Source organism: Acinonyx jubatus, chromosome B2 (genome assembly GCF_027475565.1).
Source record: "Acinonyx jubatus isolate Ajub_Pintada_27869175 chromosome B2, VMU_Ajub_asm_v1.0, whole genome shotgun sequence".
Classification (NCBI taxonomy): domain Eukaryota; kingdom Metazoa; phylum Chordata; class Mammalia; order Carnivora; family Felidae; genus Acinonyx; species Acinonyx jubatus.
The window spans coordinates 54,959,986-54,987,308 of record NC_069385.1 but is presented as its reverse complement, the minus strand read 5'-3'; positions in this window follow the sequence as shown (position 1 = coordinate 54,987,308).

Genomic DNA, 27,323 nt, shown 5'->3' with positions numbered 1-27,323 from the left:
AATCATTGCTGCTACAGTGACACAAGGGTTTTGAACTGTCTGTGCTTGGAGAGCTCTTGCTTATGAGCAATCTAAGTAACATCCAGATGTCAGGTCACTAGACAAAGTCTCCAGGGGCCCTTCTAGTGCACCTGTCTCCACGCAGTGTGAGATTTCTCCACAGGCCATCGGGAAAGTAACCTATTCTCCCCAAGGGTTATCTGACTCTGCCTGTGGGCATTGACTCATAACCCTTCTCATATTCCAGGCTTAGAGGCTGCCCTTAAGTTCTACATCAAATTTCTCTAGTGCAGGGTTGTGACTCAGCTCCAATCTAAAATCCATTAGAGAAAAGAAAACCTTTAAGAGAAAAGAGTATCATCCTTTCTTTTAGATTACCAGTTCTCCACATTTTCTTTTTTCACACAGAGTTAATACAATGATCATCACTCAACACACTGCAGTCATTCTCTGCCAAGGCGGATGAGAAAAGGCAAGAGGGCATGTCCATTTCTGTTTCATCCAGAGAAGTTTACCAAAATAAAGGGTGGGGTGGGCGGTGAATTTTCTAAAGCCTCCCAAGTTTCTAATGCCTTCCTGGCTGGATAGCTTCTACATGCAGCAGGTTCTATGAAACAACTAAAGGAATATGGACACAGGACCCTGGTGGGGGAGGGGAATTCAATGGCTGTGCTGAACTGAGAAAAGTGGAAGGTTATATTTTGGTAGCTGTAAAACTGCAATTACTCAGAGAAATAATGAAACAAGAGTGCTCTATGAAAACATTAGTGTAATGAAAGCATAAGCATCATTCAGTGTTTAGTACCCTCTTTCTAAAAGTTTTTTTTAATATAAAAAGATAAAAGCAGTTTAAGGAATAATAATAAAATAAACATTCTTGTACCCCAAACCCAGCCTAAGAAATGGAACATGTCTTTAAACACCGTGGAACATTCCTCCATAACCCTCTTCAGCAGCATGCCCTGGCCTCCCAAGGTTACCACGATCCACATTTTGTAATAATAATTCTCTTGCTGTTCTTAATAGTTTAATCACCTACAGTTTAGTTCCACCTGTTTGCCGGTGACATTTCTTTTCAGCTTAATTTCATGAGTCCTTATCTATTGTCGTGTTTCCATTGTTATGTAATATTCCAGTGTATGAACAAAAATATATATTTAATTCTTTTTCTTTAGGCATGTAGTGGCTATTTTTGCATATTTGCTTTCCTACATCACATTTAGAATCAGTTGTCAAGTTTCTTTTAAAAAAACAAACACCTATGGAGCACCTGGGTGGCTCAGTCAGTTAAGCATCCGACTTCGGCTCAGGTCATGATCTCACGGTTTGTGAGTTTGAGCCCCGCATTGGGCTCTGTGCTGACAGCTCAGAGCCTGGAGCTTGCTTTGGATTCTGTGTCTCCTTCTCTCTCTGCCCCTCCCCAACTTGTGCTCTCTCTATGTCTCTCAAAAAATAAAGAAATGTAAAAAAAAATTTTTTAATAAAATAAAAAAACCAAACACCTACTGGGATTTTGATTAGAGTGGATTTAAAACTATAGATTAATTTTGTGTGAATTGACATCTTCATGCTATTAAGTATGTTTATCAATGAACATAACATAGCCCTCTCCTTATTTGAGTCCTTCTTTCATATCTTTCCAGGAAGTTTTCTGACCTGGCACATGGAGACTTTAGTGATTATATTTATTCCCTACCTTTTATTTGTTATTGCTATGTTAAACGCCTTCTCAAGCTGTATTTTCGAACTGTTGCTGGTAATGACGATTATATTGATAGTAATGACGAGAAACTTACCAACACGTAGTACACGTTCGCTATAAGCCAGACACGGATATACTTGCACTGTACTTACACTATGTGCTCCACGACCTGAGATGTTAGATACCATGCCCGACATGGCACAGCTAGTAACTGGTGATGTCAGGATTGAAGAAAGGAAGTCTGCCTCCAGAGAACACACACTTAACCACAATGCCCTATTCTCCTGTGTATTCTTTTATTAGTTTTCTGAGCCTGCTATAACAAATTATCACAAACTTGGTGGCTTTAAAACAACATGAGTTCCTTCTCTCATCGCTTTGGAGGCCAGAAATACAAAATGTAGTGGGGCCATGCTCCCTCCCTGGGCTCTAAGGAAGAACTCTTGCATGCCTCTCTTCTGGCTGCTGGTGGCCACCCAACAGTTAGCACATCCCTCCAATCTCTACCTCCATCTTTGGCCTGCCTGCTCCTCTTTGGGTCTAATGTCCCTCTTCCTCCCTCTTGTCACTGGATTTAGGACTCACCTGGATATCCAAGATAAGCTTCTCCTCTCAAAATCTTTAACTTAATCACATCTTTGGCCATATAAGGTAATATTCACTCTTTTTCTATGTAAGGTAATCTTTACAGGTGCTGAGGATTTGGACGTGGACACATCTTTTGGGACCCACCATTCAGGCCACTACAACCGCATAGAAAATCAACTGATTCTTACATATATATCCAGCAACCTGGCTGTATTCTCTCATCAATTCCAATAAATATCTGTCAACTCTTTCGAGTTTTTATTGTACACAATAACATCATTTGTTAATCATCCAAATCTGCTTTTTTTTTTCCCCCGGGTTCCACATCATGTCGTGCATGCTACCCTACCATCATGATTACCAACACAAACAAAAGCAAATGTTTACTGTTTACTAGGTAAAAGACATGGTGTTGGGAGACATGGGGATCAAAGGGATGAATAAGATATAGCCCTTGCCTTCTCAAAAACATAATTATTGGAACGTGGTTTGTCTACATGAAAAACAAAACCATTAAACAAAAGGAAACAATTCACAATTACCTTTGCAGACCCAAACTTCATTTCAAAAGAATTGCTTTCTGGGGCACCTGGGTAGCTCTGTAGGTTAAGTGCCAGACTCTTGATTTCAGCTCAGGTCACGATCTCATGGTTTGTGGGGTCAAGACTTGCATTGGGCTCCGTGCTAACAGTGCAGAGTCTGCTTGGGATTCTCTTGTTCTCTCTCTCTCTGTCTCTCTGCCCCTACCCTGCTCATGCTCGTGCACTCTCTCTCTCTCCCAAAAATAAATAAATAAAGTTAAAAAAATCAAAAGAATTGCTTTCCCTCTGCCCCTCATATGTAGGCATGCCGCATCACCCAGATGTTTGGTCACCATCTCTCACTCTCTTTTGTTTTTCCCCTTGTTTTGGACAAATGTTCAGTGCCCACTCCATGGTCTGTGTCATGAGCTTAATGAGATTAGAAGTGAATGGAAAAGGAAAAGGCGAGCAGGAGAAGCTTGCCCACTTGCCTTTCTTGCCCACTCTGCCTTTCTCTGTATCGGGCAGGGCTTCCCAGCTCCTCCATAAAGCCAAGATTACTGTGGTCCCGAAAGACTCGGAATCTTTCCCAGAAGTCCATTGCCAGGCCGAGAATTCTGAGTGAACACAAAACAATGAATAACGCATTATTTTCTTCTCCAAGAGCAAAAAGTTATGAAAATTAATAAAAGAAAATATAAGCATGAAATTTGGATCAAGGAGACATTTGTAGCTTGACTTTCAATTGTTTACAAGACAATTTTGAAGTAACTTAAATTTAGCTAATCCATAGCACAGATTACTACCAAAAAAAATTTGAAGTGGTTCATAAAATGGGATGTATAATAAAATCCACTTTTTAAGAAAAAAAGAAAGATGTATTTATAAATAGAAAAGACTGTCAACTGTGACTATCTGCAAGTTGTGATATTAGTTCATTTTTATTTTCTTCCTTGAGTAACTGCACTTTCCATAGTGAAAATATGTTACTTTTAGCAATAATTTTTAAAATGTAATGTTCTGAGGGGCATCTTTCTGGCTCAGTTGATAGAGCATGTGACTCCTGACCTCACGGTTTGTGAGTTCAAGCCCCCCACTGGGCGTGGAGCCTATTTCAAATAATAAAATAAAAAATAAAAATAAAATCTAACATTTCATCTAATTGGAAAAAAAATATTAAAATGGGACCATTCTGTGCATGACATGGGACTCTACAGAAACCATATTACTGAATGATGCTAGTGAACAGGCAGGAGGAGGACCCAGAATTGGGGGGGGGGAGGGTGTCAGATATGCTCAATCTCTGAAATTTAAAATAGTAAAATTCTTTTTTTTTTCATTTTTTTAAGTTTATTTATTTTGAGAGAGAGAGAGAGTGCACATGAGCAGGAGAGAGGTAGAGAGAGAGAGGGGAGAGAGAGAATCCCAAGCAGGCTCCACATTGTCAGCACATGAGCCCGATTTGGGGCTTGGACTCACAAACCATGAGATCATGACCTGAGCCAAAATCAAGAGTCGATCACTTAACCAATTGAGCCACCTAGGTGCCTTGAAAATAGTAAAATTCTATAAAAATTATGTCATGTACAGAAAGACCGGCCAAGGGGAAGGATGTTACTTATCTTTGAAGGCAAGAGTGTGTGCAGGGCTGACTAAAGAAAGGAATGTTGAAAGTCTCTATAAGGAGCAGTTAGACTCTTGGGGTCCCCTGCTCCCTCTCCCTGTCAAGCCACACAACTTCTACTCCATAACTGGAACAAAAAGTCAAAGGCTCAATCTCTGTAGGGTTGGGACACAAAAGCTCTAGGTTTGTGCATAGCAGATACAGGTGACAGTATGGATAAGGGACTGTAGGGGAAATAAGGATTTAATGAAAGTTGAAGTTTGGAATGAGTCTTCTAACCCTCTTCCCCCTCTAACAACCAAAACATTGACAGCCAGACATATACTCCCAGGGAGAAGATTGGAAGGTATGTTTCTGTGGAAAGTGAACATCTCCAGGAAAATACATAGAGACACTGACATTTGGAATTTCTAAAAAAGAAAAAAAAATGCTGTCTTATCTTTCTACATTGAATCCCACCAGGCAATGAATACCCTCCCCTCCCACCCACGCCACACACACCCCTAGACTCTCTGATGAGCTCTTGAGTACTTGTTTCGTGGATATCCAGAGATTACCAGACATTTGTGGAGAGCCACTAACAGGAAGACAGAGAGCAAAGTAAACAAACAAACAAACAAGAAACAGAATGAAAGAACCTTAGAGAAAACAGATAATGCAGACAGCAGAAAAGAATTTTCAAACCATTATCATAAATATCTTCAGAGAAGCAAGAAATATAATTCATCCATCAAACAAGAACAGAATGCCATGGAAATAAAGGAATAACCACAAAACAAGGAAGCTTTTAGAAGTTTAGAATTCAATAGCCAAAAAACATTAATTGACAAATTAAAGATAAAGTTGAATGTACTTCCTATCAATAATAGCAAATATGAAAAAAAAAAAAAGAAAAGAAAATCAGGGTCAATCTAAGAAGTCTATAATCCAACTAAGAGAAATTCCAGAAAAACAGAAGAGAAGGAACTAAAAAGAATAATTTATTTTAAAGGAATAACATTAAAATATTTATCAGAACAAAAATAGTCCACAACTGATGGGCCCATGGAAAGTTATCATGAAATTTCAATCATCAAGGAGAATTTAAAAGTCAAATAACAAAGTGGGTATAAATTATTTGCTGCTCACATGAAAATAAAGGGTTTTTATTTCTAAAATATAAAGAGCTCCAATAAAACAATAAGAAAAATGCTAACAGCTTAACAGAAAAATTGGCAAGAATTCAGATAAAAGGAATTTTAAATGGCCCTTATAATATGAAAATGACCAACTTCACTAATAAGAGAAATACAATTAAATCTCACAGAGACACCCTTTCACCTATGAGATTAACAAATATTTAAAAATTTATAATACCTCTGTTGACAAGAGTATGGAGAAATAAGCACTCTTGTACACTGATGGTAAAAGAATATAAATTGATATAACCTCAATGGAGGGTAACTTGGCCAAGCCTATCAAAAGTAAAAATGAAGGGGCACCTGGGTGGCTTAGTTGGTTGAGCATCTTACTCTTGGTTTTTACTCAGTTCACGACCCCAAAGTCTTGGGATAGAGCCCCACATTGGACTCCACCCTGAGTGTGGAGCCTGCTTAAGATTCTCTCTCTCTCTCTCTCTCTCTCTCTCTGTCTGCCTCTCTCCCCCACTTATACTCTCTCTCTAAAATTAAAAAAAATTTAAAATTTGACGAAAAAATTTTTTAAAGAGAATGCGTATACTTTTTAGCCAAAAATTTTACTTCCAGTCTTTTTCTATATATAACACATGTAACAATACTTATGTAAAATATTATTCTCTTCAGCATTGTTTAAATGGGTAAATACTTTTTTTACATTTTTTTAAATATTTATTTACTTTTGAGAGACAGAGCGTGAGTGGGGGAGGGGCAGAGAGAGAGAGAGAGAGAGAGACACAGAATCTGAAGCAGACTGCAGGCTCTGAGCTGTCAGCACAGAACCCGACGTGGGACTCAAACTCACGAACCATGAGATCATGACCTGAGCCGAAGTCGGTAGCTCAATTGACTAAGCCACCCACAGGCCCCAGTGGGTAAATACTTTTAAAAACCTATTTCTTTTGCGGTGCCTGGGTGACTCAGTTGGTTAAGTGTTGTACTCTTAGACCTGAGCAGAAATTAAGATTCCCCCAATTAAGGCACCCCCAATTAAAAATTTTAAATATGACCTTAGAAACAAAAAAGTGCTGGTATCAGGGATGCCCGGTTGGCTCAGTTGGTAGAGCATGTGACTCTTGATCTCATAGGGTGTGAGTTCGAGCCCCATGTTAGGAATAGATTACTTTAAAAAGAAAAGTGATGGTGCACCAGGGTGGCTCAGTTGATTAAGCATTGGACTCTGGATTTCAGCTCAGCTCATGATCTCGCGGTTCATGAATTCAAGCCCTACGTTGGACTCTGCACTGACAGCAGCACAGAGCCCGCTTGGGATTCTCTCTCTCTCTCTCTCTCTCTCTCTCTCTCAAAAAAAAAAAAAAGTGCTGGTGTCTGGTAAGCAATCATTAAATGATTGCTAATGCTATTATGCAGTAAAAATAGCCTCCAATAGGGAAACCAGGATTATATTACTTTTGAAGCTTTTGTGAAATCAATCCTTTGCCTAACCAAGTTGTTGACAAAAGGATGGTATCTGAATGGAATCTGTAGGAGCAGAACCCACAGAACAGGGATTGAGTGATCAGTATTAAAACCATACTGCACTGAGACTGGGGGGATACTGCTGGCAATTTGTGCCCTTTGGGAAGCAAAGAAAGTTCATTAGGCATCACTGGGTCAAACTCTTTGCCCTTTATTTCATTGATCCTCTGCTCACCATGCAACATTCTGGTGAATCATTCATTCTCTGGTTAGTTTGAGCGCAAGTGGTATGGTGCCTGGAGACTTATTTCCTTTATTGTAAACTAACTGGTTTGCACAGCAGCCTTGGGTGAGTGTGTATGATGTACTGGAGTCCCCCTGAGTTGATGAGCAGTAGGTACTGAAAAAAATGAGTTTAGAAAATAAGGGCCCGAGAACATGTCATCCCTCTATGAGGCTCCATTTGAGCACCACGCAGTATCTCTATATCCTGGCTTTCTTATCTATAATGCCAACCACAACGTTCCTATCTGAAAGCCAAGCGTGCGTATCGTTTAAAATATTTACTCCAGACCATAGCCAAACCTTTACTCACATTAATTGATGCATATACTGTTTGTGATCTTGTTGGCCCTAGCTGCCCTCCCCCTTCTTCTGGGAACTGACTGTGCCCCCAAACCAGAGGTGGGTGTGTGAACTAGGCTGGGTGAAACACAGAGCGCTCCACCTCTCTATGGTCAGTGATCCCTCCTGGGATAAGAATGTGATCCTGCCAGGGATGAGATCCATCAGAGCCCTGCCATCTGGACTCCATTTGCAAAACAGAAGACTGAGCCATATATTCAAGTACTCAGAACCATTTGTAGCATTGGCTCAGGGAAAAAAGGCTGACTGACCTTGGGCGAGTCACTTAAACTCTCTTGGAACAAAGATCCTTCTTCTGTGAAGAGCTTTGATCAAGACCATCCGGAAGGTTCTGACATTTGGAGATGAGAACTCTCCTTTTCCTGTTATCTACGTATTGAACCAAGCCCCTGTCAAGCCTCAGTCTTCTGCTGACTAGTTCTCAGTCCAAGAACTAGGTTTTTCAGGAACCCAGATAATTGCAACTGGAATCCTAACACAAAATAAACGGCTGAGCACTTTCTTAGACTTTTGAGATGGGTTGAAATGTGTTTATCATTGTATTCTCAAAACCCTGGTTGCAGACCAAAGTCATTAACCTGGCAAGCTCTTATCCTAAGACAATTGCCACTCAGTGTTTGGTCTCCAGCCTGTGTTATAAAGGTGTTGCCAAACACTGGAATCACATCATACCATCTGATACTACGCAGCAATAAAAAGGAACAAACTATTGGTACATGCAACAAATTGGACAAATCTCTAGGGAATTATGCTCAGCAAAAATCATCATCATCATCATCATCATCTCAAAAGGTTGCATACTGTATGGTTGCATTTACGTAATATTTTTAAATGAGATTTTAGAAATGGAGGTTTACTTACTTTTAGATAAGTAAGCAGTTGCCAGGGGTTAGGAACAGTAAGAGGGGAGGAGAGAGGGAGGCGTGGTTATGAAAGGGCAACATGAGGCACCCCTGTGGTATTGGAACTCTTCAGTATCTTTTTTTTTTTTAAGTTTATTCATTATTTTGACAGACAGAGAGTGCGTGTGCACGTGTGAGAGTGGGGGAGGGGCAGAGAGGGAGAGAGAATCCCAAGCAGGCTTTGTACTTCTACACTATCAACACAAAGCCTAACATGGGGCTTGGTCCCACAAACTGTGAGATCATGACTGGAGCCAAAATCAAGAGTCTGACACTGAACTGACTGAGCCACCCCCGTGCCCCAGAACTACTCAGTATCTTGACTGTGATGGCAGATATGCAAACCTATGCATGTGATAAAATGGCATAGAACCAAATACACACCCACAGAGACGAGTATGGGAAATGCGATACCATTGGTGGCTTAATGTTAACATGCTGGTTGTGATATTATAGCCCAATTTCGCAAAATATTACCATTTGTGGAAACTGGGCAAAGTGTGCCCAGGATCACTCCACATTATTTCTTACAACTGCATTTGAATCTATAATTATCTCAAACAATTTAATTTAAAAAGTAGGTTTGGGGTGCCTGGCTGGCTCAGTCGGTGGAGCATGCAACTCTCAGTCTCAAGGTTGTGAGTTTGAGCCCCATGTAGAGTGTAGACACTACTTAACAATAAAATCTGTAAAAAAAAAAAAAAAAAAAAAAAAAAGGTTTGTTTTTATACCACTTCGCCAGTCAGGTGAAGCCTTTTCCTGATAATAAGAAGCGTGCCTTCTTCACATGAAGCCCCACTTATCTAAATTAGCTTGCTCCCCATTTGTGTTGACCTCGAAACCACAAACTAGTTGTCACAGTTCCTATCTTATATAAGTCTAATGCTGCTCAGGAATATTTAGACTTTATTTTCGTAAATACTAAAAGTTATTCACAAATTCAAAAAGGGCAATGTTTTGTGAGACACTAAATGTTGCTTTTCTAAATTGAGGTGGGAATGGTGTTTAGTAAGATTTTGGACAACTCCACAAGAAACCTCACTAACAAAGGATCCACCAAAACAGTCCTTCAGTAGTGAAACACTGGGAACATTTAAATTAGATTCATCCCAAATACACAAGAATTAAGACGACAAAAAGGGAAAAGACACAGGCACGGAGGAAATTAGAAGTAATTGTAAGTGGATACTTTAATTAACATTATTAATATATACAAAATATGATAGCAACTAAGAATTTTCTAGGGGTACATGAATTAATAAATTTTACTACAGATGAGTAACTGTGAAATGAATAGAGAATCTTTTTCTTTCTTTCTTTTTTTATGAATGGAGAATCTTGACAAAGCAGTTTAAAAAGCTCCAAGTCCGGATGATTTCATGTGTGAATTCCTTGAAATCATCAAGAAGATAATTCTTATCTATGATATTTAAACCATTCCAGAGCATAGGAAAAGAATGCAAGCTTTCCAAATATTTTTGACAGGCAGCATAATAGTGAAAACAAAGATGGGGAAAAAAATTACAAATGGAACTCAAAAACATCTTTTTTTTTAAAGGGACAAAAATGGTATTTAATGAGAAACTGAATTAAATATTGTTAGAATTGTTTCTTTTTTATTTTATTTTATTTGAGAGAGAAAGAGAGAGTGCAAACAGGGGAGAGCAGCAGAGGAAGAGAGAGAGAATTCAAAGCAGGCCCACTCTCAGCACGTGGGACTTGATCCCACGACCCTGGGATCATGACCTGAGCCAAAAATCATTCAGACACTCAACCAAATGAGCCACCCAGGTGTCCCTCAAAAACAGCTTAAGTGTAAATATTGATGCAAACACTTTTGTAAAACCAAAGCAGAATCCAGCATTAGATTGAAAGAATAATATACCAGATTAAACAGAATTCGTTTTAAAAATATAGAGATGCTTTGACATATGAATTCTATTAATAAAAGTCATCATTATTTTTAAAGGTGAAAAACCACATCATCTCAAAAGATTCCAAAAGGCATTTTAGAAAATTTCACATCAATTGCCAATTTAAAACCAAGGTTTATAAAATAGCAATACAAGAATGTTTTATGGGAATGCAAGCTGGTGCAGCCACTCTGGAAAATAGGATGGAGGTTCCTCATAAACTAAAAATAGAACTACCCTACAACCCAGCAATGGCACTACTAGTCATTTATCCACGGGATACAGGTGTGCTGTTTCAAAGGGACACATGCACCCCCATGTTTATAGCAGCACTATCAACAACAGCCAAAGTATGGAAAGAGCCCAAATGTCCATCAATGGATGATGGATAAAGAAGATGTGGTATACACACACACACACACACACACACACACACACACACAATGGAGTATTACTCGGCAATCAAAAAGAATGAAATCCTGCCATTTGCAACTATGTGGATGGAACTGAAGGGTATTATGCTAAGTGAAATTAGTCAGTCAGAGAAAGACAAAAATCATATGACTTCACTCATATGAGGAGTTTAGGAGACAAAACAGACGAACATAAGGAAGGGAAACAAAAATAATATAAAAACAGGGAGGGGGACAAAACAGAAGAGACTCATAAATATGGAGAACAAACTGAGGGTTATGGGAGGGGGGATGGGCTAAATGGGTAAGGGGCATTAAGGAATCTACTCCTGAAATCATTGTTCATATGCTAACTAATTTGGATGTAAATTTTAAAAAATAAAATTAAAAAAAAAGAATGTTTTAAACACGACAAATTATGTATGTATCATGGTGTAACATTTAACAATAAAATATAAGAATTATTTCCATAAATATAATGAATGAGGCAAGGTGGTCTGTTACTTAATCTTGTAAAAGTGCTGGCTAAAACAATTAGAAAAGAGAAAAAAGAGGTATAGACTATTGGAAATAAAGAGACAAAATTATCGTTTTCAGAAGATGTCATTTTCAAAAAATATGATAAGCTAATGTGCAAAGGTGTTAGAATCATCAGAGAGTTCTATTAAGTGATCACATAAAAACAAAACTTTCTCAAACCCCAATAAAGCTGAATTTTAAAAAAAACACACAAAACTTTCTTATTGCTGACAATAGCCAAGTTTTAGAAAAATGAAAGAAAAAAAAAACTATAAAACACCAAGGAGCACTGAAGAAAATATAAATAAATGAAGCAAAACACCTTGCTCAGGCCTGTATTCTATACCTCTATTTTTGTCATCCTTGTCACTGTTATTGCCTTTGCTTCCCCAAATCCAAGCTCATGTTTCCAGAACAGCTACTGAGTCCCTTTCTCTGAGTTCCCGGACCACTGTGTGGAGGCTACCCAAGCAAGGATCGTTGCCTTTTCTTTCAGAATCTGAAATTTGAGCAAAATGCCTCAAAGATAAGAAGGCTGGTGGAGCCAAGGCATGTGAATGAAGTTGCATTAGGCTGGCTCCAGATCCTTGTAGCAGCTCTGGTTTTTTCATCCCCAAATCTGCTCCTTCAGCTTCCCTTCACATCTGTGAGCCACCTCAAATCCTTTCAGAAATTCCTTTATTTTATCTTTTTCTCTGAGTCAGCTAAAGTCTGGTTCTGAAATTTTTTTTCAACCAGAGAACTGTAACTGAATCACATAGCAAGACATAGCGTCACAAAGATGTCAATTACGTCTAAATTAATCTCTGATTCAATACAATACAGGTCAAAACAATAACAGAAATGGAACAAAATAGTTTTCAAGTTCATTTTGTAAAGTGGTACTCAACTTTGACTACACATTACAATCATCTGGGGAGTTTGGTTTTTTTTTTTAAGTTTATTTATTTATATTGGAGGGGGGAAAGGGCAAAGAGTCCCAAGCACACTCTGCACTCTCATTTGCAGAGCCCCACGCAGGGGTCAATCTCATGAATAGTAAGATCATGACCTGAGCTGAGATCAAGAGTTGGACGCTTAATCGACTGAGCCACCCAGGTGCCCCTACCTGGGGAGATTTTAAAGCTCTCTGTTCCCTAGAACAATTAACCCAGGACCTCTGGGGGTGGGATGGGGTTATCAACGTTTATGAAATCTCCTTGAGTGATTATGATGCACTGTCAAGGTTGAGCATTACTTCTCTAGAAGAATAAACATGTAAGATGAGCAAGAAATTTCTGGGAAAAAAAAAAAAGAAAAGGAAAAACAAGCTGGTTTGTACTATCAGCAATTGAAATATATTGTAAAGCTATAGTAATTAAAACAGTAGAGTACTAACACAAGAGCTGGACAGACAAATCAATAGAACAAAATACATACTCCAAAAAAGAGTCAAACACATACAATTGAAAACATAATAAAAGTGGCATTTAAAGTCAGTGGAGAAAAGATGTACTATTCCATAAATAATGTTGTGACAACTAGCTAACCATTTGAAAAAAATTTAAACTATTAAAATTAATTCTAGATGAATCAAATGTGAAAGTGTGAAAAGCAAAACTATAAAAATCTGTTGCTTTGTCTGTGGAGCATTTATTCATCCTTTTGGGAATAAGACAGAAGATTTGGGGGTGGAGAGGAACCATTCATCTGCAATTTTCAATCCGTTTGGTTGGGGGTTACAGTAAAAAGATAAAAAATATTAACTCTCGCTAGATCATAAAGAATATAATAAAAACAATGAGATCACACTTGTTGACTATCATATTGGCAAAATAAAAATTTTTATTGGTAATGTCTGCCCTTGGTTTCAGTGTGTGGAGGTTAGAGACCCTCAGAGTATAAACGGAAGGGAACATTGTTAATGTATACACCCTTAATCCAGCAATTCAACTTTTGGCAATATGATACAAGCTTACAATCAGCCAAAATCACAAAAAGGTACATACAAAAAACAAAAACAAAAACACAGAGGTACACACAAAGATTTAATTGATAGCAGTTTTATTTCCATGGTGAAAAACTAAACGCAAACTAAATGTCTTTCAAGAGGATAATATATCTGTACATGTGTTGACATTAAAGATTTCCATGACTCTTCATACTCAATAGGATGGCTGTTATTAAACACACACTCATAGATACTCAGCGTCGGCAAGGATGTGGAGAAACTGAAAGTTTACTATGTACTCTTGGTGGGAATATAAAATGATGCAGCCACTCTGAAAAACTCTGTGGCAATTCCACAAAAAGTTACGCATAGAACTACCCATGATCCAGCATTCCAACCACTTCCACGTTGACTATATACCCATAAGAACAGAAAGCAAGGACTGTAACAGAGCAACAGATATTTATATGGCATGTTCATAACAGCATTATTTGCAATGGTCAGAAATAAAAGCATCTCAAATGCCCATAAATAAATAATAGGTAAGCCCAAAATGTTGTGTATATGTACAATGGAGTATTATTCAGACTTCAAAAGAGAGGATATTCTGACACATGTACAACACGGACGAACCTTGAGGACATTATGCTAAGTCAAATAAGCCGGTTACGAGTGGACAGATAGTGTATGATTCCACTTATATGAGGTACATAGAATAGTCAAATTCATAAAGACAGAAAATAAAATGGTGGTTGCCTGGGCCTGGGGTAGGGGATAGTCAGGAGTGAGGAGTTACTGTTTAATGGGCAGGGTTTTAGTTTCGCAAGATGAAAGAGTTCTAGAGATGGATAATGTTGATGGTTGCGGAACAATGTAAATGTTCTTAATGCCGCAAAACTGTACCCTTAAAAGTAACTAAGATGGCAAATTTTCTGTTGTGCTGATTTCACCACAATAAAAATTCTTTTCTAGGAAAAAAGAGGTTTTGCTCATTTATTTTGATTTCCTCCAATTTTCTCTTTATCGTTGTCATCTAGGATATTTGCTTGTATGATGAATCATTCAAGAACGGCTCTGAAATACAAATTTTGAGAATATGCAGGAAAGTTTCCTAGATGTTATTCTTCACAGTTGCTTTTCTAGTTTATGATTATCAACGATTTTTATTTGTAATCATTGTTTATAAAGTAGGAAGAGTTTTTTTTAAAAAAAAGAGAGAGAGAGAGAGCAAAGTCTTTAAAAACATCAAAGAGGGTGGGCACCTGGGTGGCTCAGTCGGTTAGGCATCCAACTTTGGCTCAGGTCATGATCTCACAGCTGGTGGGTTCGAGCCCCGTGTCAGGCTCTGTGCTGACAGCTCAGAGCCTGGAACCTGCTTTGGATTCTGGGTCTCCCTCTCTCTCTCTGCCCCTTCCCCACTCACACTCTGTCTCTTAAAAATAAATAAATATTAAAAAAAACTTTTTTTAAACATCAAAGAGGATCCTCACACAGGGTCAATCATAAATGCAATTATGGGAAATAAGGTGGTAACAGCATATCTTAAGTTACAGGTCACTTCTTTCTGGGGTAATTTTCCTTATTGGAATTTTGTTTCACATGTTCTCAGCAGTTCCATTTCATTCCCAGAAGCTAGCTGCTCATAAAGAAACTAGTGGCCCAATCATGCATGCCAGGGACCCAAAATCTGAAAGGATTCACTTGGCTAGCCAAGAACACTTAACTAGAGGCGATCTGGTTTCTTTCTCAGGGCTAGAACAAAACAGTGAAAATATTTCCACTCAAAATAGAAAATGCAATCTGAAAGAAATCCTGTTCCTTTTCTTTTAAAATAAGAACACAAGCAGAAACATGGAATGAGTAGAACTTTGGATTGCCTGACATTCTGGTTTAAGACAAAATCTTAACTGGCACTAGACCATATGAAAAAACACTTCATTTAAAAACTGTATCGAGTGCAGCTGCTTAGTATAGAACATGATCAGGATAGAAGAGAAATAACGCCAACTTCTTGTCAGAGAATCCAAACACTGAGCCATCTGAAAGCAGATTAAATACCTTCCCTTAATGTCCATTTAAATATGTACTGAGGTTTTTAGACACAAAAGCACCATTGTAAACACAGGATAGGACCTTATGTAATCCAATCCAAAGAACTAGCTGACTTTGATAAAGTTCCCTATTTGCAACCAAACTCAGCAAAGTTGTTCAAAAGCAAGACCAGAAGAACAGGAAAATTCCTGGTACTAAAACCCGTCACGATTGTCTGCTCTCTGATGAGTTGTGCTTCATCCCAATATAAAGTCAGTCTTCCTGAGGACGTACATCATCTCTTGCGGAGGCTTATGTAGACTAGTTTCGGTGATTTCACGCCAAAGCTGTTTAACTCTGTTTGGTTAACTCTGATACTTGGTGAGAGAATTCCTGAATAAACTAACGGGACATAACACATTCCCATTTCGGAGATTTTAAAATTATTTTCAAATATGACATCAAAGTGCTATATCACAAAAATACTAGCAAAGGTCTGCCCTACTCTCATTGTTGCAGGTGATTATGAATTATTCATTCTAGTCATCCCACTGCACACGAGCACGTATTTAGAACTGAAGTAGCACACTCACTCTAATAAATGCCAGTCCTTGCTGAGAAACCTCAAGAATCCATCCAACAGCAATCTGGAGGCTCAGTGAAGGCAATGCCAATAAATCAGTTGACTAAAATAATCAGTTCTTGCTATCTAGTATAGCTGCAAATGAGCATACCTTCATGACCCCACAACTCCATGACTATAACCCCTGAAAAAAATAAATGCACAAGGAGGCATGTACTAGAATGTTTGCTGCAACACTGTTTGTAGTAGGATAAATGGGAAAACCCTAAAAGTGCATCAGCAAGAAATTGGATGCAGAAGTTGTTATGTAATTATATAATAGAATACTCATAGAAGTTAAAATAATTACTATTTTTGCCAACATAGCTCTTGAAAACATAATTTTAGTGGATGAAAGCAAGTTGCAGAATACTTAATTCAGTAGACTGCCATATATACATTTTAAAGACATATAGACAAAATAATATAGAAAATTTAGAAATAAACTGAGTGTCCATAAAGAAGGGATTGGATAAATCAAGATAATATACCCATACAATGAAAGATATTATTTAAATGACCATGTAGAATTCTATTGTTAACACTGAAAAAGGTCAATGATATGAATGTTATGTTCTTCATTTTGCTAAATGAAGAAGCAATATGTATATGGTAAGCTGATTTTTATTTTCAGAGAATGTGTGCGTGTATGCCTAAAAATAAACTCTAGCTGTTTCTGGATGGCAGGATAACCGATAGGCTTTATTTTCTTCTTTTTAAAAAAATTTTTTTTAATGTTTATTTATTTTTGAAGGAGAGAGAGACAGAGCGTGAGCAGGGGCAGGGCAGAGAGAGAGGGAGACACAGAATCCAAAGCAGGCTCCAGGCCATGAGCTGTCAGCAATGAGCCTGACGCAGGGCTTGAACTCACAGTCATGAGATCATGGCCTAAGCCGAAGTCAGATGTTTAACTGACTGAGCTACCCAAGGCGCCCCTATTTTCTTCTTTATACTTGTCTGCATTTTTCTGAATTTTTTTTTTGTGATTAGCAGTAATACTTTTATAATCAGGAAAAAAAATTGTTACAAAAAAGAAAGAACAAAAATAAAATGTGGCAGATTTTATTTCCAAAGATGGTGGCACCGATATATATTTTATCCCATATGCTTCTATTGCAGTAGGATATTGACACTGCTCCATAGAGAAGTAGAAGCTTCCTCCGTTCCTACCCCTTCAACATGGGCCAGCCTTTGTGGCTTGCTTCTCACGAATAGAGTGCAAAGTACCGCATTATTTCCAATGATCGTTCTTAAAAGATGATACAGCCTCTGCCTGGTTTGTTCTCTGTCTCTCTCATTCTCCCCTGCTGCACCCTCACCCTTGGAATCCAGCCACCGTGTCATGAATTAGCCCAGGCCACATGGAGAGGTTTCACGGAGATGCTCAGGCTTCAGCCAAGAGCCAGCATCGACCACCAGACATGTGGGTGATTCCATCCCAGCTTTGAGCCGTCCCCCAGACACCTCTGTGCCTTGCCCAGAATCTGTGAGCATAATAAACGGTTGTTTTGTACCACTGTATTTTGGAGTAATTTGCTACACAGTCCTAGAAGCTGGAGCACATGCAACAAGCAATATTACATATTGTTTAAGGCTACATATGTGGTAAGAGCAAATCAATTAACTATAATTGATTTTAGTTCATAATAATAAATATCATAAATAATAAATAAATAGTTCATAAATAATCAGTTCTTGCTATCTAGTATACCTGAAAATTAAAATATCCCCAGGACCCAGCAACTCCACGTTTACATATAAACCCTGAAAAAATAAATGCACAACGAGCTATGTATGAGGATTTTCACTGCAACACTCGTAGGGATAATTGGGAAAAACCTAAAAGTCCATCAACAAGAAATTAGATACATAAATTGCAATGCAAATGTATAATAGAATAGTCACAGAAGGTAAGATAAATAAATTCTTCTATGTACTAATTCGGCATGGATTGGAATTACCAAATTCTTAATAATAATTGCTTCTAGGAGCATGGGAGGGTAATGGGACCAGAGAGAGGGTCCCATGGAACTTCACTGATGTGTGCATTTTTAAGAGTGAAAGATAAAAAGGTAAAAAGGAAAATAAATTAGTCATATTTGAAGCAAATATGACAAAATGCTAACATTTATTCATTCTGATTATGAAAACTCAAGTGATCATAATTGCCCATGCATTCTTCTGTATCCATTTTCCCACCATCATAACACAAATAAATCTAGTATTTAAATTTTAGGGTTTTTTTTTTCAGGTGTGATGTTCTTGTTTTTGTTGTTCTTATTGTTGTTGTTGTTGTTGTTGTTTCCCCTTCTGTTGGAGACAACAAATCCCCTTATTAAAATTTCTTCCATGGGAATGCAAGCCAGTGCAGCCACTCTGGAAAACAGTATGGAGGTTCCTCAAAAAACTAAAAATAGAACTACCCTACGACCCAGCAATTGCACTACTAGGTATTTATCTGCGGGATACAGGTGTGCTGTTTCAAAGGGACACATGCACTCCCATGTTTATAGCAGCACTATCAACAATAGCCAAAATATGGAAAGAGACCAAATGTCCATCAATGGATGAATGGATAAAGAAGACGTGGTATGTATATACAATGGAGTATTACTCGGCAATCAAAAAGAATGAAATCTTGCCATTTGCAACTATGTGGATGGAACTGAAGGGTATTATGCTAAGTGAAATTAGTCAGTCAGAGAAAGACAAAAATCATATGACTTCACTCATATGAGGAATTTAAGAGACAACACAGATGAACATAAGGGAAGGGAAACAAAAATAATATAAAAACAGGGAGGGGGACAAAACAAGAGACTCATAAATATGGAGAACAAACTGAGGGTTGCTGGAGGGGTTGTGGGAGGGGGGATGGGCTAAATGGGTAAGGGGCATTAAGGAATCTACTCCTGAAATCATTGTTGCACTATATGCTAACTAATTTGATGTAAATTTTAAAAAATAAAAAATAAAATTAAAAAAAAAGATTCTTCCAGGGGTGCCTGGGTGGCTCAGTTGGTTAAAGTGTCTGACTCTTGGTTTTGGCTCAGGTCACGATTTCACAGTTCTTGAGTTCTAGCCCCGCGTCAGGCTCTGTGCTGACAGTGCAGAGCCTGCTTGGGATTCTCTCTCTCTCCCTCTTTCTCTGCCCCTCCCTCACTTCTCTCTCTCAGAATAAATAAATAAACTAAAAAAAAAGAGAAATATATGTATACACATACTGACACATGTTTTCTTTCTATATACATATGTATATAGAAATATACATTTATATACATATAGAATATAATCAGATATTCTTTATTTGAGGGATACATTCTATATATCTATATGTGTTCTAATGTCTTTATGTATCTATCATCGAGCCACTTAGAATAATCAATAGAATCATGATCAATAGAATCCCCAAATGTTAAGTGATTTAACTTATAGTATACTTCAAACATTATTTCAAACATTTTCCTAAGTAGTCAGGTATTGTTAGACATGAACTGTTCTGTACCTGTTAACATCTGCAAAAACATGCAGTTTAAGGGATTAGAATATTTGATCTTCACCCATATTCTCTGCTACTTGTACTTTTTGGCAATCAAACTATTCCATTAGCATATAGGATAACCTTATCTTTCTGTTTTCTCTGAGGGGAAAATGTGATGGTTAATTTTCTGTTTGGCTCCTGGATTCATTCTCTGCCTTTCTCTGCCTTGCTCTGTGTCCTGCCACGTTGCCCTATATGGATTGCATCCCCAGATGGTTGTTTCAGTTATTGGGAGGCACTGGCAGGAGAATGGAGGAGAATCTTTATATTTCTAAAGATCAAAATATTAATGGCTCTAGATGAGTGAGGTTAACTTCTGTGTCACAAAATTTCTAAGCTAAAATTACTATGGACTGGGGGCACCTGGGTGGCTCAGTCAGTTGAGCATCCAGCTCTTAATTTTGGCTCAGGTCATGGTCTCGAGGTTTGTGGGATAGAGCCCCCCATAAGGCTCTGCACTGACAGTGCAGAGCTAGCTTGGGATTCTCTCTCTCCCTCTCTGCCCGCCCTCCCCTGCCTCCACTACAGCATATGCATTCTCTCTCCCTCTCTCTCTCTCTCTCTCTCTCTCTCTCTCTCAAAATAAGTGAGTAAACTTTAAGAAAAATATGCCACAAATCTACAAATAAAATAAAATAACTGCATACTGGTGGGAATAGAAATTGATACGACCTTTCTAGCAGATAGTGGGGCAATATATTATCAAAAGCCTTAAAAACGTGCGCAGTAAAAATTTTTTTAAATTGATAATGTACAATGCAAGTACTCTTACAGGCCGTTAAGGGAAATACAAGTTGGTATAGCTTCTTTGGATGTCAATTTGGCAGTACTTACTAAAATTTTTCATGCGCATACCCTTTGAACTATTAATTTTCACTCATTGGGAATTGAATTTGTATCCAAAATACATGCATATGAAGGGTGCTTATTACATTGTACCTTGTAATAGCACCAAATACGTGTGTGTGTGAGGGTGTGTCTGTATATATGTACATATACCTGTATAAATAGATTTGAAAACCATTTAAATATATATCAATAAAAGAATGGTTGAAAACCTGATCTTTTTCAAGGGTCTCCCATTCCAGAGATCATTATCCACTCACTTGTGCCCCCTGGAAACCTAGGAGACAACCTGCACCCCTCAGTGTCTAGAAGAGAGAATGGCTGGCATAGAATAGGTATTCAATCAATACTTGATCAAGAAATATTTTTTAATGACTTCTCCCTCACACAGGGTCTCCAACCCATTACCAAGGTATGTTCATTTTATTTTCTAAATATCCCTCAAATCCATCCACTTCTTTTCTCTACTGCTAGGAGTGGAGTCTATTTATCTTTCACCTGGATTGTAAAGTTGCCTTTTATTTGGTATCTCTGCATCTACTCTGGCCACCTTCCAATCAATACTCAGCTGCAATCTGGCCATCTTTCCAAAATAGAGATCCCCCAATTCTTTGGTGACTTTCCATTTGTGTTAGTTTACTAGGGCTGCTTTAAGAAAATACCACAGACTGAGCGGCTTAAACAACAGAAATTATTTTATTTCACAGTTCTAGAGGTTAGAAGTCCAAAATCAAGATGTTGACAGGGTTGACTGCTTCTAAGGCCTGTCCCATTGACTTCTAGATGGCTACCTTCTCTCTGTTCTCACATGGTCTTTCCTCTGTGGATGTCTATGTCTTAATCTCTTCTTATAAGGACACCAGTCATAACGAATTAGGACCTACCCATATGACTTCGTTGTACTTTAATTACCTCTTTAAAGGCCCTATCTCCAAATACAGTCATATTCTGATGTCCTAGAGATTAGGACTTTAACATATGAATTGCAGGGGGCACAATCCAGCCCATAACACTATTGCTCTTAGGATAAAACCAAAACTGTGCCCATGGCTGTGCTGGAGATCTTCGGTTTGTCCCTCCAGGTCCACATTTCATTTGGCTTCACCCTGTCGGCTGTGTTCCTGGAGACTGACCTGTGTGGGCAGTATGGGCTCCCATGCTCTCCAGCTTCCAGGAGAGCTTGGCAAATGGGAGGGGCCAGTAGGAGATCTGGAAGGTGGAAGGAGGATAAAGTTGAGATGCTTTCCCTCCTCCCCAGCTTCTCTCTGCCAGGTCATCTCAGGTTGGCTGTGCCTCCCTACCAGAAGTCCCAGCTCCCATCCTGCAGACCTCTCTACACAGGGACCGAGTGGACTCCACTGCCTGCTCCTTCAAGCTTTGGTGGGTAAGGGCTCCTGACTGGTGCTAGATCCGGGATGATGTTTACCCTTATTGGTCTTTACTAAACCCTGCCCACACCTTTGTAAATAGTCTCTTCATTAAACTGTCCTCAGATTACCCAATTGGATGTGACATCTGCTTCCTGCCATACCCCTAATACAGCAGTTTGCAAAATCCTTTACGGTCTTGCCCTTGCAGAGCTCTCTGCCCACATCCAATACCTCTTTCCTTCCCATTCTCTCTGCTACAACCATCTAGACTTCTTTTAATTCTTCAACACAGGCCCACCAATTTGAAATATTGCAAGCAAATATTCCTGTTATTTTAAAACTACTTAAAATTATATAAAAATGTATGTAACACTTTGTCTTAGGTCAAGTTCCCAGGGAAGCGGGTGCCGAGAGATTTGTCTGCAAGAAATTTATTGGGGAATATCATGGAAATCAACACCTGCCGGGGGTAAGGGAAACAAAACTGGGCAGAAGGAGCCATGGGGCTGTGACACACTGCTAATGAAGGCTTCACCTGATCCCATGGGAGCTAGAGCTGAGATGGTCCTTCTAAATTCACCGGGATTGAGACCAGGAGGTTAGGCCTTTGGACCTCCACGTTAACAATCACAGGACATGAGCTGCCCCTGGGAGGGCTCATAACCTTAGGCAAGGCAACTTCCTTCAGTCAACAGTGATCCTAGGAAGAGAATCAGTTGTGAGTTGCCAATAATCAAGACCTTCTGAAGCAGGGAAATGATCAAGGGAGAATCTAGGTGGCAGAGCACAACATCCACGAAGAAATATTACTCCTGAGAATTCATTAAAAGGAAATATAGATCCAAGCAAAAGGCTAGGTACAAAGATGTTTATTAAAATATTACTTATTTGCTTATCTATAATTTGGAGAATATTAGATACAATCTAAATATCCAATATTAGTATGTTAACTAACTACAATTTAAATAAAAATTTGGAAAAGAAAAAAATATATCCAGTATAGGAAACGGATTAAGGATAGTACATCTAAAGAATGTAATACCATGTAGCTATTTATTTATTTGTAATTTTTTTAATGTTTATTTATTTTTGAGAGAGACAGAGCATGAGCGGGGGAGGGGCAGAGAGAGGAAGACACAGAATCCAAAGCAGGCTCCAGGCTCCGAGCTGTCAACACAGAGCCCGATAGGGGGCTTAAACTCATGATCTGAGATCATGAGGTGAGATCATGACCTGAGCCAAAGCCAGATGACTGAGCAACGTAGGCACAAAATAACTATTTAAAAACCATGATGCTGGGGCGCCTGGGTGGCTCATTCGGTTAAGCTGCCGGCTTGGGCTCAGGTTATGACCTCGCGGTTCGTGGGCTGGAGCTCCACATCAGGCTCTGTGTTGGCAGTGTGGAGCTTGCTTGGGATTCTCTCTCTCTGCCCCTCCCCTGCTTGCTCATGAGCTCTCTCTTTCTCTCTCTCTCTCTCTCTCTCTCTCTCTCTTTCTCAAATAAGTAAATTTAAATGATCATGTTGCTAACTGAGGGTTGCTGGAGGGGAGGTGGGTGGGAGGATGGGCTAAGTGGGCGATGGGCATTAAGGAGGGCACTTGTTGGGATGAGCACTGAGTGTTATATGTGAGTGATGAATCACTAAATTCTACTCCTGAAATCATTATTACACTATATGTTAACTAACTTGGATTAAATAAAATTTAAAAATTAAAAATAAATAAGAAAAAATAAAATAAAAATCATGTTGCTGATTATGTATCAGCATGATTAACCATGTGATACCTTATGAAACAACTTTGTTGAAATATATATGCTTGCAGATACATATATTTGTATAGAAGCATAGAGGGAAAAAGACTGGAAAAGACATCGAAATGCAAATTGTAGTCATTGCCAGTGGTAGGAGTATAAGTGACTTGTAATTTCTTCTTTGTGCTTCTTCTTTTCATATTTTTAGCAGTGAACGTATATTGCTTACACAATCAGAAAGAAACAATAAATTTGGGGATTAAAAAATGATTGTGGTTGTAATGGCATAGAAGAGTAATTTCTTATTTGTTTTGCCTTGGAGTTGTTTGATTAATTAAAATTTAAACGTAAGCCCCAGAAGGGAAATATCACCATGGGGAGGGGAAAATGAGGTAAGACAAGAAAGAGCTGTGGGCCACAGTCTATTTGTCTCCTTCACCATTTACCCCACCCCTCTGTGCCCTTGTTGGGCCCCTTCACATCCTCCTTGAAATCCTCATCGACCTCTGTGGCCTCTATCATGGATTTGACACCTCAATGCGGATATGCCATGGAGGCTATCCAGCACTGAGCAGACTCTTATTTTCATGACATGATGTCAGCTTTACTGTGTGTTTAAGTGTAAAAACTTACACAGTTGCTCTTAAACAGCAAATGGAAGAGCCGTACTCTATGCTCCTGTCGGAGAAGATAACCCAGACTCTCAGACAGACAATGATAGTGCAATTGGCTGAAAACAAGGGGCCACACGATATGGGTCAGAAACCAGTCTACAAACAGGGTGTCCCTTGGGCAAGCTACTGAACATCTTTCTATTTTGGTTTCCTCGTCTGTAAAAGGTGATGATGCTGCTGGTAGCATTGACCACACAGAAATGTTTCAAGTATTGGGGGGGCCTGGGTGGCTCCACTGGTTGATCATCCGACTTCGGTTCAGGTCCTGATCTCATAGTTTGTGAGTTCGAGCCCTGTGTCAGGCTTACTGCTGTCAGCGCAGAACCTGCTGGGATCCTCTGTTCCCCTCTCTCTCTGCCCCTCCCCCACTTGTGCTCTCTCTCTCTCAAAAATAAATCAAACATTTAAAAAAAAGATGTTCCAACAATTAAATGAAGGGATATATATATATATATAGCCCATCCCCATATATATATATATATATATATATATATATATATATATATATGTAAGCATTTAGAGTAGTGCCTCATACATGGTGTTTGCCATTACTTTCTGCTCAATCCATATCAAAAGTTCAGTTACAGGGGCACCTGGGTGGCTCAGTCGGTTATGTGTCCAACTTCTGCTCAGGTCATGATCTCACCGTTTGTGAGTTCCAGGCCCTGCATCGGGCTCTGTGCTGACAGTCTCAGAGCCTGGAGCCTGCTTCTGATTCTGTGTCTCCCTCTCTCTGCCTCTCCCCCACTCATGCTCTGTTTCTCTGTCTCTCTCTCAAAAATAAATAAACATTTAAAAATCAAGAAAAAAAGTTCAGTTACAAGAGATAATATTCATAGAGAATGTTGTCTATATATTCCTCTAAACACTCAGGGTTTTTGTTCCTACAAATATTCAGTTATAGAGCTGAATATTTGGTTAACACCATTTGAGCTGCTGGTAAAATTACAGTTGACCCTTGAGCAACACGGGTTTGAACTGTGTGGGTCCACTTACAAACAGATTTTTTTTTAAATAAATACAGTACAGTATGGTAAATGTATTTTCTCTTCCTTATGGTTTTTTTAAAGACATTTTTGGGGCCCCTGGGTGGCTCAGTTGGTTAAGCATCCAACTTCAGCTCAAGTCATGATCGCGTAGGTCACGAGTTCAAGCCCCACGATGGACTCTGCTGACAGCTCAGAACCTGGAGCTTCTTCAGATTCTGTGTCTCCCTCTCTCTCTGCCCCTCCCACGCTTGTGCTCTGTCTCTGTCTCTCTATCAAAAATAAATAAACATTTAAAAAAAATTTTTAAGACATTTTCTTTTCTCTAGCTGACTTTATTGTAAGAATACAGTATATAATACACAAAATATGTGTTAAGTAACTGTTTATGTTATCAGTAAGGCTTCCGGTCAACAGCAGCCTAATAGTTGTAGGATTTTTTAATTCAATGTATTATCTATTTTTTACTGAAGTATAATTGACATACGGTGTTACATTAATTTCAGGTGTACAACATAGTGATTTGGCAAGTTTACATATTACACGATGTTTTCCACAAGTGTAGCTACCATCTGTCACCATACAACACTATTACATTATCATTGACCATATTCCCCTACACTGTACCTTTTATCCTCGTGACTTCCTCGCTCCATAGATGGAAGCCTGTATCTCCCACTCCCCTTCACCCATTTTGCCCATCCCTCTGCCCCCTTCCCTCTGGCAATCATCAGTTTTTTTCTCTGGAGTTATGGGTCTAGTAGTTAAGTTTGGGGGTGAGTCAAAAGTTATGGGGCCAGAGGTTGCAGGGATGGTGTTAATGACGTCGAATATACTTACCTTGAAACCCCTTCTTAAGAACCCATACCAAAATCTTGCCTCAGACTCTCCTTCTTATTTACTCACGTGTTTTAAATGCACAAGCAACTTAACTTCTGCTTCCCATCATGGCCCCTTCCTTCATTTGGCTATAGTAACCATTCAGAGCCTCATGACAAGCATTCTTGAATCCTCTCCATGAATTCATGGTTTTTTTCTACCCTTACTTACACCCTTCCTCAAACTCCTCATGTATTTGTAACTGGTGTATAACACATATTTCTATAAGCTGACTCAAAATATTTTATTAGCATGAGACAGAGAATAAATAAGTAATAAGTGCATACTGATAAACACTGTGTTAATGATGAGACTACAAAGAGAAACTCTTTCCTGATTGCATTCACACCCAAGTCTCAACCATGGTTGTGTCACTGGTTGTATTTCACAAGCCTGGTCAAACAGTTCAAACTTGTTGCAATCTCATTGAAGATAAACAACAACTACCAGTTTGTACTAATCAGTCATTAAGGGAAACCCTTCCTGAGTCTTCATAAAACGTGGTAGGGTGCAAATGACAGCCAAGTAACAGAACACAAGTATATGAATGCCCAGTGTCTTCTAGAGGAATAACAATGAATTTGCATCAATTGCCGTAGGTTCAGCTTGGAGTATTAAACGTGATTTCCCATGGAGAGGAGAGCAAGTTCACAAAAGCTCACAGGAAAAAAATAATAATAATAACACTCTGAATCATGGAATTGTTTTAAGCTGGATGGAATCTTATTATTTTAAAACTATAAAGTATTTCCAAAAAGTCCAATCCTCTGGAAGCCCACAGAGGCTTACAGGGGCCATAAAGCAAGTTTTCAGGCACAGGACTTGGCTCTGGATCTACTCTCAGGCACGAGACCCAGATGACTCTAGCATAAATCCATGTGTCCTTTTAGATTTGTGTAGAAATCCAAATGCTAGGCTAGAGGAAAATGACCCTACTTGTCGCCAAGCGCAGGCCTGATGTGAGTACCTCTGTTGAGTGCAACAATTTGAAGCCATGGGCCAGGACCAGGTCTGACCTCAGCCCCTGCCAGCCAGTTGGTCTAAGAGAGCAGATGTGCCTCAACCCACTCTCAGGCTTGTGCTTCTCGACTCAGCTGCACTGTAGAATTATCTCTGGACATTTTAAAAAGTCCTGATGACCGAACTCCACCCAGACCAATTAAACCAGAACCTTCCAGGTAGGTAGAGGTAACAGACATCACTATTTTTTTTTTAAGATTTTTTTTTAAATAATGGCCACACCCAACGTGGGATTTGGACTCACAACGCC